General features: G+C 38.4%; 1 protein-coding gene and 1 long non-coding RNA gene across 5 annotated transcripts in view; one reads left to right on the top strand and one right to left on the bottom strand.

The window, feature by feature from the left end:
- The window catches only part of ARHGAP15 (Rho GTPase activating protein 15), a 685399-nt gene that overhangs the window by 181904 nt on the left and 489426 nt on the right, over positions 1-14069 (bottom strand). The window lies entirely within an intron of this gene.
- Positions 1-14069, top strand: part of LOC122453740 — an 85743-nt gene that overhangs the window by 5717 nt on the left and 65957 nt on the right. The window contains exon 3 of one of the 3 annotated variants that reach the window (XR_006273153.1): positions 12985-13287. The exons of the other annotated variants lie outside the window; for them this stretch is intronic. This is a non-coding gene — a long non-coding RNA (uncharacterized LOC122453740). Of the gene's footprint in view, positions 1-12984; positions 13288-14069 lie in introns of those variants that run through there. 3 annotated transcript variants of the gene reach the window in all.

The following is a 14069-nucleotide window of genomic DNA, read 5'->3' as shown; positions in this document are numbered from 1 at the left end:
TGCTAAATTTTTGAGCTACTGCATGGTGGGAGACCAAATATGTCAATAAATTGAAAAATCCACATTTCATCATAATCCCCAATGAAGGGGGTTTTATTTTAGCGGTATAAGAAATGGACAGATAGTACGTTTATTTAAAGTCAACACACAACTTAAATTGAACATTGAGGTCTTGCACAGATGGCAGTTTCATCAAGCTTTTTCAAGGTTAGTCAAAAAATTAGAAGTTGCTCAGTCCTGTGAAACTCTTTGTGATCCCACGGACTGTAGCCTAGCAGGCTCCTCCGCCCATGGCATTTTCTAGGCAAGAGTACTGGAGTGGGTTGTCCTTTCCTTCTCCAGGGGATCTTCCTGACCCAGGGATTGAACCCAGGTCTCCTGCACTACAGGCAGACGCTTTATCCTCTGAGCCACCAGGGAAGCCCCAAGTCTCATCAACCTGAGCCCAAACAAAGTGAAAGTAAAGTGGGAACACTGATTAGATATATCATTTTAGTTTTTCTGTATTTCAGGTGACTTGTTTTTATTTCTTAATTAGGGTGTTTGTTCTATCCACAGTTAAATGATAGTTATAGACAGAAAGACAGTGTCTACAGTCATCAGCTGAAGTCATGAGATGGGATGGGACATTTTTTGTAGGGAAGATTATTTTGGACTTCCTGTTATTTCAGTGAGAGTCAACTCAATGTATGGTTTACATAATGAACAAGAGTCAACCAAACTAGTTTCTGCTGCTGCTGCTAAGTCACTTCAGTTGTGTCCGACTCTGTGCGACTCCATAGACGGCAGCCCACCAGGCTCCCCCATCCCTGGGATTCTCCAGGCAAGAACACTGGAGTGGGTTGCCATTTCCTTCTCCAGTGCGTGAAAGTGAAGTCGCTCAGTCGTGTCCAACTCGTAAGGACCCCATGGACTACAGCCTACCAGGCTTAGTCATACCTTATATCAAAGCGAGGGGGGTGGGGAGGACTTAGTGGGTAAAACAGAGTTAGTCTTAGTAATAAACTGTTCAGTAAAACGTGGCTTTCTCATCTAACTCATTTTGAGTCAAGGCTTTTTTTGGGGGGGCGGGGCTCTTATGCTTCTAGGACTTCTCTTGAGTTCTTAATTCTTTATCATATACTCTTCCTCTCTCCTGACTCTTCCAAAATTTTCTTTCTTTGCTGTGTTCTCTTGGAGGTATACTAAGATGTGTGCTATCCTGCCTGATAAACAGATATTTGTTCATTATATTTCCTTAATGCATAAACCTTATATGATATTTGCATTCAAATAATTAACTTTTGTTAATCCAATACCATAGTCCAGAAACAGAAAACTTGTGACAGGCCTACTTAGGTTCTTTTTAAAAAATAATGCCATCATATGACATCTCATATGCAGAATCTAAAAAGAAATGATACAAATGAACTTATCTACAAAGCAGAAACAGATTCATAGACTTACAGAATGGACTTATGTTGTCGGGGGAAGAATGGGAAGAAGGAATAGTTAGGGAGTTTGGGATCAACATATACACACTGCTATATTTAAAATGGATAACCAACAAGGTCCTACTGTATAGCACAGGGAACTCTGCTCAGTTTTATGTGGCAGCCTGGATGTGACGGAGCTTGGGGGAGAATGGATACGTGTATATGTATGGCTAAGTCCCTCTGCTTTCCCACCTGAAACTATCACAACATTGTATGTGAATGGCTATACCTCAATACAAAATAAAAGTATATAAAAAAATGTCTATGCCATACATCACTTTTGGATCACAGAAGTCATTCTCTTTAAGATATTGCTTTAATATCCTCCTTAACACAACCATCTAATCACTAAAAATTAACTGTATTTAGTATAAGAGGTAAGATTATTTGCCTTTCTTGCCTTAGCCAGAGTAATTGATTTTCTAATCATGGCATTTCAGGCACAGTGAAATGGTGGTGGGAAATTATTTTGTATGTAAAGAATTTTCTTCATTGGCAAAAGCATCCACCTACACTGCTGTCAAATCAGGTTAGTCCATGAGTATTTTAAACTTGTTAAATAAGAGATATAGATTTGGGTGTTACCGAACAGTGCTTTTTATATTGTCGTTTGAATATGGATGTACTCAGTGACCTAAGTGAGTTTATATTCCACCTCCTCCAGTTTAGATTATTTATAAAATAATTCAGGGCACTTCTTTGTCAAAATAACATATTCCATCTAGAGAAGGCTAAATCAAGTACTCCAGTCCCTGCTTCCTTTTCCTTCCCTCTTGCCCCCAGAATAGGACTATTCATATGGAAAACAAAACACAGGCACTATTAGAATGGTATCATCTCTTATTTACTTCACAAAACAGAATACAATATGGGTTGCTGTGAAATACAAATGAACTGTAATCCTCATCAGGTTTGGAAATAATGGATTCAGGCTAACATTTCCAGAAGAAATATGAAGGCAGTATTCTAAATTTCCTATTCTTTCCCAAATGAGTTTGCACAAAATGTGTCGCTAAGAAGAGTAATGTGCCCATCACATGGCGAAATTTCCCACTTGCAAAATGAAAATGAAAAGTCTGCATTTTAGGATGGCATATTTAAACACATGCACCATGCTGTTTGTACAGGAGGGAAAAGAAAGCTCCCCCTACTGGAGCATAAACAAGCCTCATCGCTTTCCTGCACCCCATGGCTCCGTCATATTCAGGAAGGCTCAGAAACATATAGTCTTCCCATTACCCCGCACACAATCCTGGTTCTCTCATCAAAACATTCCATTTTCCTCATTTTGGTTAATTAAAGGACAGCTGGACATTTCATTACTGCACCAGCCTCAGCTCTGACTAGTTGAAATGGGGCAGGGAAAGGTCTTGGTCCCAAAGACACTTTCACCCGAGACAAAAGATTTTAAAATGCGTGCCTCTAAGGGAGAAATTTACAAAAGAAATAAAAATAATCTTTGAAGTGTGTACATATATATACCTGTGTATGGTTTTCACAACACAGAAGTACATATACATATGGGGAGGGTGAAACTTACATGGAAGAATTTTACTAGAGAGACTGTATCTACCTATCTATATCAATCTATCTATATATGGAGAGAGAGACACACAGGCACACTTATGTGCATACTTTAAAGATTACTTCTATTTCTTTTTCATACATATATGAAGAAAGGAATTAAAAAAGGAGTTGTGAGATTGGTGAGGTATTACTAATGGTTGGCTATTAGCATTTTATTGGCAAATCTCTAGACATGTGAAACTCGATGTCTATCTACTTTACCCTGTAAGTATAAAAAGCTACTGTAAATGTGAGAGGTTTAGAGGTTTAGAGGCATGGCCAAACTAAATATAAAAATAATTTTTCCCATGACATTATATGAGGTCACATGTTTTATCAAGAGGGCAAAGGGGTTTATACTAAAAAGGATTCTAACGAAAATTTTCCTCAAAAGAATTTCTAAGCTTTTATTGTTGCAACATTTTCTGTCCACATGAAAAACATCTACACTTAACCAACGTTAAGAATATTTCTACCGATTCTAGCAGGTTGGGGGCATTGCTGAGGGGGACATTAAGCATGTTTCCTAAATATTTTCACAGTTTTAGTGTTACTGACTTGAGAAACTTTGGGAACATGCCCCTCTCATCAAGATCGAGGAGGGGGGGTAGTCTTTATCTTTGAGAGATAACAGACAACTGGGACAATTCTTGCCTTTGGAATAGGTTTGATTATATTAATAGTTCATCATTTTTAAGACAAGGCTTATATGTTCATTCTTTTTTGAAATAGAACCTGGGTCTTGTCACCCCCTTCAGAATTAGCAGTTAAACAATACACTCTCTCTCCCCTTTAGACTAAGCAAAGGACCTGCTTTTAAAACAGTGTTAGTTAGACTCAACCTGTGTTCTGTGACAACCTAGAGGGGTGGGGTAGGGTGGGGTGTGGAAGGAAGGTTCAAGAGAAAAGGGACATATATATATATATATATATATATATATATATATATATAACTATCGTGATTCATGTTGTATGGCAGAAACCAACACAGCATGGTAAAGCAATTATCCTCCAATTAAAAATAAATAGAAAAAGGTCTCTGGGCTCTGGGCAATGGAGACTTGGTCAGCAACGTTCCCACTCCTAGAAATCTGAGGTATTATAGTCACACAATCTCGAAAGTCATACTGATGAGATTTTTGACTCAATGATTCCAAACTCTAAAGGGTTTGTGAGGATAATGGAGTGTGTTTATGCTAGCATAAGTGGCATAGGAATAGACATCGTGCATAGAAGAAGTTCTTTGCACCTTTTCTTGTTTCCTTTAACAGATTCAGGAGCAACTATTTTCAGGAAAATGCATTTTGCTATGACCATCCATACAGTCTAGAAACCATTCTCTACTGTTCACATGTATTTTCAAGAAAATAGTATAAATAGTCACAGAATAAAAATAATTCAGACAACTTTTCCTCCTCTCAATCCTGATTTTATTAAACATAAAACATAAAAGCTGTAATTTTTCTATAAATGGAAAAAATATGATTATGATCTGCAGTGAATGGGAGAAATATGTAAGTCAGATTTGTCACTTGTTTCCAACAACTAGAACTGGGTTACCTCTTACAAAGGAAGAGTGCACCTCTAAACATACTATACTAGGTATGTTGGAACCCATAAAATTTCCAATTACTGCTTCAGAATTTATTGTGCACATATGGAAAATAATACTTGTAAAACAGAAAGGGGTTTCTGCCTTGTGCTGTCAATACTGTGAAGGATGAGGTGATTATAAAGCAAATTAACAATACTTTTAAATGTGCATTCACTTATCTTTCCAATTAAATCCTTGTTAAACAACTGCACAGACAGTAATGGCGCTTCTGCAAAGCACTGATCAAGACAGTTTTATTGTAATTTTTACTCTGTAACAATTAATCAAGTAGGCATTTTCTTTATTATTAAATTATTTAGTTAATAAATATTCTCAATTGGCTAACATATTTGTAGTTTACATGTTATTTTTGATTTTCCTACAGTGGAACATATTTGGGAATATTTCCATTTTCAAGCAGAGGGACCATTAAGGGATGTGATTTTATACATTTCTTTTCTCTAGAAGAATAACTGTGAACAAGAGAAGTCCTTGAAACTTTAAACCATTCAAAAGTCCTATTTCAACCCTTTTTTTTTTTTTTTGTAAGGGATGCAAACACATTGCTTTCAGCAGATAAGAAATGAGAGGTTTTGCTCTAAGGCGTCTTTCTGTTGGGGTAAGCGTTAAAATTAGCATTTTAAAAGTTCATTAATACCAGTTACAGACTTTTGAGTCATGAGGCTGCACTGTGGTTTGCATTTTCTTCTCTTGTCACAGTGAAATGAAAAGTACCTGAATGTTATTTCTTTTATAAACACACAAGGTGGTATAAATGAAGAAACATATAAAAATATCTAAGTTTTTTTCCGTTTTTGAATTTCCAGTTTTGTAATTGGAGATTTGAATTTATCCAGCTGGTATACTTCACTTTTAAGTGTTTTAGATGGGTCTTAATATGGTCTTTTTTTGTTTCAATTGTATATTTTATATTTAAAAGTTTTTGATTAGAATAAATTGTCAGATAACTGGATTAGTATTGAGAACAGTGATCTCAGAAATTACACCTGGATTTAAGATTCAGGAGGGCTATATTAATTCAGAATTAACATATGAGAGCTACACATTTGAGCCATAAAAAGAAAATTCCAGGCACAGTTGGCTCTAAAGTTGTCAAAGTGGTATGATTTTGAGATGAGTCAACATTACTTTTTGAAAATGCCTTACGTAGAAACCTGATACCCTCACTATTGGCCTGGTTATAGGAGTCCCCTTATATCACTCTATTACGTAGTAAAGAGTCTGAACTAGTTTACTGAGGTTAACAGATTGTCACCTTACAAGGTCTGAGCAGACTCTTGGGAATGAGGATGATAAAGGTCAGCAAAGAGTATCAGAAAAGGGAGAGGGAAAGGAATAGAGCAGATGCTTGGGTGCTGTGAGTATGAAAGTGGAGAAAGCAGGCTTTGGGGGCCTCATAGGTGAGGGCAGAATAGCTTGAAGGCTCTAAACGCACACTTTGGTCCCTCTGCACTTTGAGATGACTGACCTCAGTTTCAAGTCAGATAGCTCTCTGGGGTTAGAAGTGCAATGCTGATGCCAAGGCATATATTCTCCTGGCTGAGTATTTGGCAAGCAGAAATCACAGGCTCTGGCAGGGACAACTTTACTGAGGGCCTATAATGTATTTGGCACATGACGGGCATAATGGGAAATCCATAAGTAAGCGTGAAGCACATTTCACTTCCCGGAATCTAATGGTCAGGAAAGGGAGAAAGATATGATGCAAAATAGACTAAAACCACTGCTGAACCATAGGTACACAATCATACAGGAACACCGTGGAAGAAGAAGCTAACTTCTGTTGAGATTGATCCCAGGAATCATGAGATTCGTCTTAAAGAGATGAAGTTACCAGTCAGCAAAACCAATGATGGTGTGTCTCTTGCTCAGAAAGACAGATCTGCTGTTCCTTCCATTGGGACCAATCAAATAATAATATACACACATATTTCTGTCCCTGTGTCTGATGGGACATTGAATTGAAATATCTCGAGCATAGAAAGGAGACAACCCTTACGGTTGTCAAAGGAACGATTTAACCAGAAGGGTGAACAGGCCATTCACAAGAGAAAGATGTAGCAGGGAGTGGGGAGACCACAAAAAAAAACAAGCAATCTGGGAAAATGTAAAAGATGAGATGGTGAAACAGCAAGACAAACTGCTATTTAAACAACATTATTCTAGTGAGTTTTTTAGGATCTCATGGACATTACGTTAAGTAAACTATCAGACACTCTGCTCACCCTGAGAGCATCCAAGATGGAGACCAGGTTTTTGAAGATTTTAGCTGGGCCTTAAATCCATTTTGTCTCTAGATTACCATGAGACACAGTGCCTTCTCAAAATATCACTTGAATGAAACAAATGCAAGTTTTAGCAGGTCATTTAAACTCATAGGGACTTTCATTCATCTATAAAGAGAACAGCTTTTTTATACAGATCTAGTGAGACAGCCGGAGAAGGCAATGGCACCCCACTCCAGTACTCTTGCCTGGAAAATCCCATGGATGGAGGAGCCTGGTAGGCTGCAGTCCATGGGGTCGCGAAGAGTCGGACATGACTGAGCGACTTCACTTTCACTTTTCACTTTTATGCACTGGAGAAGGAAATAGCAACCTACTCCAGTGTTCTTGCCTAGAGAATCCCAACGATGGGGTCACACAGAGTCGGACACGACTGAAGTGACTTAGCAGCAGTAGCAGCAGTGAGACTGCATTGAAAATGCTTTAGAGAATCAAGTACCAACATTCCCTTGGCAAGTTCTAAGGGTGAGCACCATTCTCCTAAAGCGAATTTGCACAACTCTTTTAAAACAAAGCATGTATTTCTTTTGTTATTTCAAAAGAAACATGTGTTAACTGTAGGAAGTTAGAACATGTTTTAGAAAAAAGGAAGACAATAAAAGTCACCAGTACCTAGTCAGACATTTTATGCATTTCTTGCCATTGTTTCTGGAAGAGAGTTTGGCAATGCGCAGTGAAATAGTTCATTTTGAGAGTGTTCTCTAGCATGTGTAAAATACTTCTTTTTCTTTTTGAAGGAAATATCCCAATTCTGGATCCGATCAATATAGTAATTAAAGTGCATAGAGATTCTATCCACTGCAAGAGAGCTTTCAAAGCAAAGTAGGACAGACAGACTTATGGTCTCTGCTCTTAAGGAGTGTTCAGAGTGTTGAGAAGATAAGATATGAACATAGTGCTTGCTAATAATAAATGACAACACACACAACATGAGATTTCTGTGAATCAACTAGCTGAAACTGCAAACATATAATTTAAAAGGAGCAGCAATTCCTGAGGGTTGGGGTGATTCAGGGAAAAAACTGAGTTACATTTAAATAATCCAAGGAAGATATGAGATTAGCCTTTTACCAAAAGTTCTTTCCTTTTAAAAAATACACACCTCATTGTATTAAAATAGCTATCACCACTAGGATGGTTGTCAGGGACACATTTCGATATAATTTCTGATTCTACAAGCATACCCTGAAGACATCATGGGTTTGATTCCAGAATGCAGCAGTAAAGCAAATTCCACAATAAAGTGAAACATACAAATTTTCAGTGAATATAAAAGTCATATTTACACTTTACTGTAGTCTATTAAGTGTACAGTAGCATTATGTCTACAAAAATAATGTACATATTTTAATTATAAATACTTCATTGCTAAAACTTCTAACCATCAGCTGAGGTTTCAGTGAGTCATAATTTTTCTGTTGGTGGAGGGTCTTGCCATAATGTTAGTGGATGCAGGCTGATCAGGGTGGTGGTTGTTGAAGGCTGGGTTGGCTGGGGAAAATCTCTTAAAAAATGACAATGAAGTTTGCCATGTTGATAGACTCTTCCTTTACAAACACGTTGTCTGTAGCTTGCAGTGCAGTGCTATTTGATAGCATTTTACCCACAGTAGAACATCTTTCAAAATTAGAGTCAATCCTCTCAAACCCTGCCTCTGCTTTATCATTTAAATTTATGTAATGATCTAAATCTTTTCTGCTATTGTGAGAATCCTCACAGCCTGTGCACCAGGAGTAAATTTCACCTCAAGAAACCAAATTCTATGCTCAACAATAAAAAGCAACTCTTCATCCATTCAAGTTTTATCATGAGATTGTAGCAATTCAGTCACATCTTAGGCTCCACTTCTAGTTCTCTTTCTCTTTCCACTGCATCTGCAGTCACTTCCTCCACTGAAGTCTTGAGCCCCTCAAAGTCATTCATGAGGATTGGAATCAACTTCTCCCAAACTTCTACTGATGTTGATATTTCCAGTTCTTCCCATGAATCACTAATGTTTTTAGTGGCATCTAGAATAGTGAATCCTTTCCAGAAGGTTTTCAATTTACTTGGTATAATTCCATCAGATGAATCACTATCTATGGTAGCTATATAACTTTATGAGATATATTTCTGAAATTATAAGGCTTGAAACTAAAAATTACTCCTTGCTCCAAGGGCTGCAGAATGTGTGCTGTCAGCAGGCATGAAAACATTAAGCTCACTGTCCATCTCCATCAGAGCTCCTGGGTGACCAGGTGCATTGTGAATGAGCAGCAATATTTTGAAGAAAAATCTTTTTCTTTTCCTGAGCAGTAGGTCTCAACAGTGGGCTTAAGAAATTCAGGAAACCATGTTGTCAACAGATGTGCTGTAACCCAGGTTTTGTTGTTCCATTTACAGAGCACAGGCAGAATGGATACAGCATAATTCTTAAGGGCCCTAGGATTTTCAGAATGGTAAATGAGCTTTGGCTTCAAGTTAAAGTCACCAGATCATTAGCTTCTTATAAGAGAGTCAGACTGTCCTTTGAAGTTTTGAAGCCAGGCACTGACTTCTCTTCTCTGTGAAAGTCTAGATGGAATCTTCTTCCAATAGAAGGCTGTTTCATCTGCATTGAAAATCCATTGTTTAGTGTAGCACCTTCATTAATTATCTTAGCTAGATCTTCTGGAAAACTTGCTGCAACTTCTATGCCAGCACTTGCTGCTTCATCGTGTGCTTTGATGTTATGGAGACAACTCCTTTCCTTAAATCTCCTAAGCCAACCTCTGCTGATTTAAGATTTCTCTTCTGCAGCTTCCTTATTTGTCAGTCTTTATAAACTTGAAGAGAGTTAGGACACTGCCCTGGTTTAGGCTTTGGCTTAAGGGAATATTATTAGGCTGTTTTTGATCTTCTATCCAGACCACTAAAACTTTCTCCATATAAGCAATAAGACTCACTTTCTTATCATTTGTGAATTACTAATTTCCCTGGTGGCTCTGCTGGTAAAGAATCCTCCCACAATGCAGGAGACCTGGGTTCAATGCCTGGGTTGGGAAGCTCCACTGGAGAAGGGATGGGCTACCCACTCCAGTATTCTGGCCTAGAGAATTCCATGAACTGTATAGTCCATTGGGTTGCAAAGAGTCGGACATGACTGAGCGACTTTCACTTTCAGCCTTTCAGAGTTGCATTTTAATGTTTTTTTTTAAAATCTTCTGTTTGCATTCACAACTTGGCTAACTGATGCAGGAGGCCTAGCTCTCTGCCTGTCAAAGGTTTTGACATGCCTTCCTCACTAAGCTTAATCATTTCCAGTTCTTGATTTAAAGTGAGAGACACGTGACTCTTTTCTTTATTTGAACACTTAAAGGCCACTGTAGGGTTCTTAATTGGCCTGCTTTCCAAATTGCTGTGTGTTAGGGACTAGAAGGCCCTCAGAGGGAGAGAGACAAGGGCTGGATGGTAGAGCAGTCAGAACAAACACAACATTTGTGGATTAAGTTCACTGCTTTACATGAGCACCATTCACAGTGCGCCAAAACAATTACAATAGTGACTTCAAAGACAACTGATCACAGATCACCATAGCAATCATTACAATAAAAAGTTTGAAATATTGTGAAGATTACCAAAATGTAACACAGAGACACAAAGTGAGCAATTGCTGTTGGAAAAATGGCATGGATAAACTTGGTACAGTGTTGCCACAGACCTTTAATTTATATAAAAGGCAGTGTCTATGAATAATAAAGTGAAGCCCAGCAAAATCAAGCATATGTAGCATTTTCCACTATAACTGATTCATTATTTCATGTGATTAACTCATCTCTAGAGAACAGATGGTCTTGCCTTAAAGTTAAGAAAACTGGCCTAGGAAGGCTAAGTGACTTGAGCAAGAAAACACAGCTAGTAACAGGTGATACGGTAACCCATCAAAGTTATCTAACTTCTGGACCTCAGTGTTCTCATTGCAACTAATGGTTTAAAAGAAATGGTTCAAAAGACACATGGAAAATAAGACAAATTATAATATGGAGATTGCCTCATGTAAACCAGTGACCATTATATCTTGACTGACCTACTGCAATCACCTCCTAACTGCTCCCTGGTTTCTACCCTTGTCCTCTATAGTCTATTCTTCTCATAGCAGTCAGAACGATTTAAAAATAAATAAATAATATCAGATCATTTTGTGATTATCTGCCACCCCCCTCCACACCTTAACTTTCTATTGAATTTAGAATGAAAGGCAAAACTTCTTATCTTGTTTTGCAAGTGTTTCCCTGGGTGGCTTTGCCCATCTCTCTGATTTCCGTGTCCTGAGGTCATACAAACCCTGATTCTCTGGGACCAGTTTTCCTCCGCCTGGTCATTTCTCCCTCCACATCTTTATGTCCCCGTCTCCTTCCTGCCGGGGCAAGTCTCTACTCAGATGGTACCTCCTCAAAGAGATCTTCACAGATCATTGAAAATAAGCACCATCTTCCTCATCCCTTCAGTTATTCTTTATCATGTCACCATCTTGATTCTTGGCTTATCTAGTAAGCACCTTGTATATTTGATTATAATCTATCACTTGTCATCAAAATGAATACTTCACCAGATCTTGACTCCCTTGGGCTCTTCTCAGTACTTAGAAGAGGCCCTGACTCACAAAAGGTTTTTCAGTAAATATTTTTGAGTAAATAAATCTCCATTTCAAGTCATCCTTAGGCAAATTAAAGTCTTATTTTATTCCTTAAACTAATTTTCCTCATTTCTTGATTTTTATATACTTTTAAATTTATAATACTTTGGGGGGTGGGGCATTGCAAGACCAGGAAAGTCCCTTGCAGTTTGAGCCTTGAAATTTGAGAGGTGGCTTTTGGCAGACTGGCATGGGGCTGGCAGGGCCTTGGCAATCAGCAGCATCACTGAGAGGAATCACACTGTGGACATTCACATAAGTAGACGACAGTCCTAACTGTGGTCTTACCACCTGGGTTGAGAGTTGCCCGTTGTGCAGGCAGTTTTTCTTGGCCTATTGGGCCAGGATGTTAGTGCTGGCTCTGGTCTTCCATCTTAACAGCTGCCTCTTTATTTTGCTAAGTCTTTATTATCTGGTCCATGTTGGACAATCAGATTATGACCTCATGTGGAGGCAAGAGGTAAAGAGAAGTTGGTGGTTTATCGGGTCGACTGGACATAAACTTTCAAACTCTGAAGATTTTTTTTCTTAGGGTTATATAACACCTTGGCCCTAAGAAGCCTGGTAGTCTATTCAGGCCTAACCATCACTGGTGGTCCAACATTATTCATTAATTCACTTAAGGAATTAATTCGCATTACGCAAAAACCTACTTGAAGGCTATTATGTTCTAAGTATAGTAAGAACTGGGGGGGGGTTACTTAGGAGACCAAACCAGGCAAAATCTTGCTTGTATAGAGGCTACAGTGTAGAGGAGGAGGGCAGTAACTGAAGCAACAAATAAAGAAGCAAGGCAGTTTCAGATAGTATGTGTTGTAAAGAAAACAAAACATTGGGATGGAGAGTGGATGGGTGGATACTGTGGAGGCATGTTTCAGACATGCTAGTAATGGAAGGTCTTGCTGAAAAAATGATTTGAATGTTGAGAAGAGTGAGTCCGGTAGGGACTGGAGGAAGCACATTCAGGCACACAGGAGCAGAATCCAAAGCCTTGGGAAGGAAATGAGCTTCATGTGTCTGAGGAAGGAAGGAAGGAAGCCAGGGTGGTTGGAGACTAGTAAGATGAGAGACAGGGACACAGTAAGATCAGAGAGATAGGAAGGAAAAAGAATTTGTGGGGCCTGCAGATCCTAGGAGTTTCTTACTAATTTACATTGACTAGACCAACAGGTTTCTTGGCTATTAGATTCGAATATCCATGGAAATATAGGCTCCATGTCAATGAGAACGTCATTTGCTGTATTCACTGCTATATTTCCAGCATCCTCCATGTTGCCTGGCACAAAGTAAGAAGGTTTTGAGTGTCTGTCAATGAACAAATGATGTAAAAGCCAAAATCTTATTTTCTGAAGCTCATTTCTCACTTCCATATCAATTCTGATGTTTCAGGCCCCTCAGAGAAGAGGAAAGTGGACAGGCATACCTACCACTCCATCTCCAGTAGGCCATGAATGTGAAGGTATATCCAGAGGATGATTTTGAAGTCCGCATGACTAAGTCACTCAGATTTTCATCTGATCATTGCTTCACCCCTAACTTTGTAAACTTTGGATGCTTCTCTTCAGGGAGATCATGGGGACCTGGAAAAGTTCCTTCCTGCCTCTATACTTGCTACTTTTTCTTTCTAGAAGAAACTTTGAAGTAATAAGAATACTTTTTCACCCCACCCCCCCATAGCACACTTTTGTTAGGAAATGCTTTTCAACTACGTGGAGTGCCTTGAAAAAGAGGTGCCATATGTGAGTCACTGAAGCCAAAATTATCGGCAACAGGGACTTTCCTGTGTGAAAACAAAAACCAAAGCATACTTTCAGAATTCAAAATTCAGTGCAAGGACTTAACAAGAGTAATACAATCAATTTCATCTCTATTTAGTCAATTCTGATTTTCTCTCTACTTCGTCATTTCCAACATTCTGGAGAGCCAAGATGGCAAGCAAAGTAGCACCACTATTTCCCATAGCATGCCTGTCTTGCCCAATAGCCAATGACATGCAGCAAATCATCTCTCCTCAAGCTTTTCCTCACTGAGGCAGAGAATGGGAATTTGGGATTTTTTCACTCTTTATTTGTGTCCCATGATTTTTTTATTCAATCTAAATTAAGTGTTAATTTATAGGAGTCTGGGAGAAAATAAATCGAAATATTGCTTGAGTGTTCTTTATTGAGATACCTAAGAAGTAGAACCTAACACAATGTACCTATGATACCATTTGATAGGAGTTTATCAGAAGGTCATCATTCTCTAATTTTGTTGCACCAAATCTTTATTTAACCCATAAAGAGTATTGTGCACTTTGTTGTACTAGGGATACAAAAATGAATCAAACTTACTACCCTCCATGAAGTCACAGGCAGTTAAGGGTTATTTATTGAAAGAACACTTTAAAATGAGGTTTCCTTTTATAACAGTCCCACAGACTGGACATCAAGAAAGTATAGTAGCATAATAAGAAGTGGTTTTTGGTTCTTTGA

Source organism: Cervus canadensis, chromosome 15, assembly GCF_019320065.1.
Source record: "Cervus canadensis isolate Bull #8, Minnesota chromosome 15, ASM1932006v1, whole genome shotgun sequence".
Lineage (NCBI taxonomy): Eukaryota > Metazoa > Chordata > Mammalia > Artiodactyla > Cervidae > Cervus > Cervus canadensis.
Note: the sequence above shows the minus strand (reverse complement) of the source record. Positions and strands in the feature narration are given on the sequence as shown.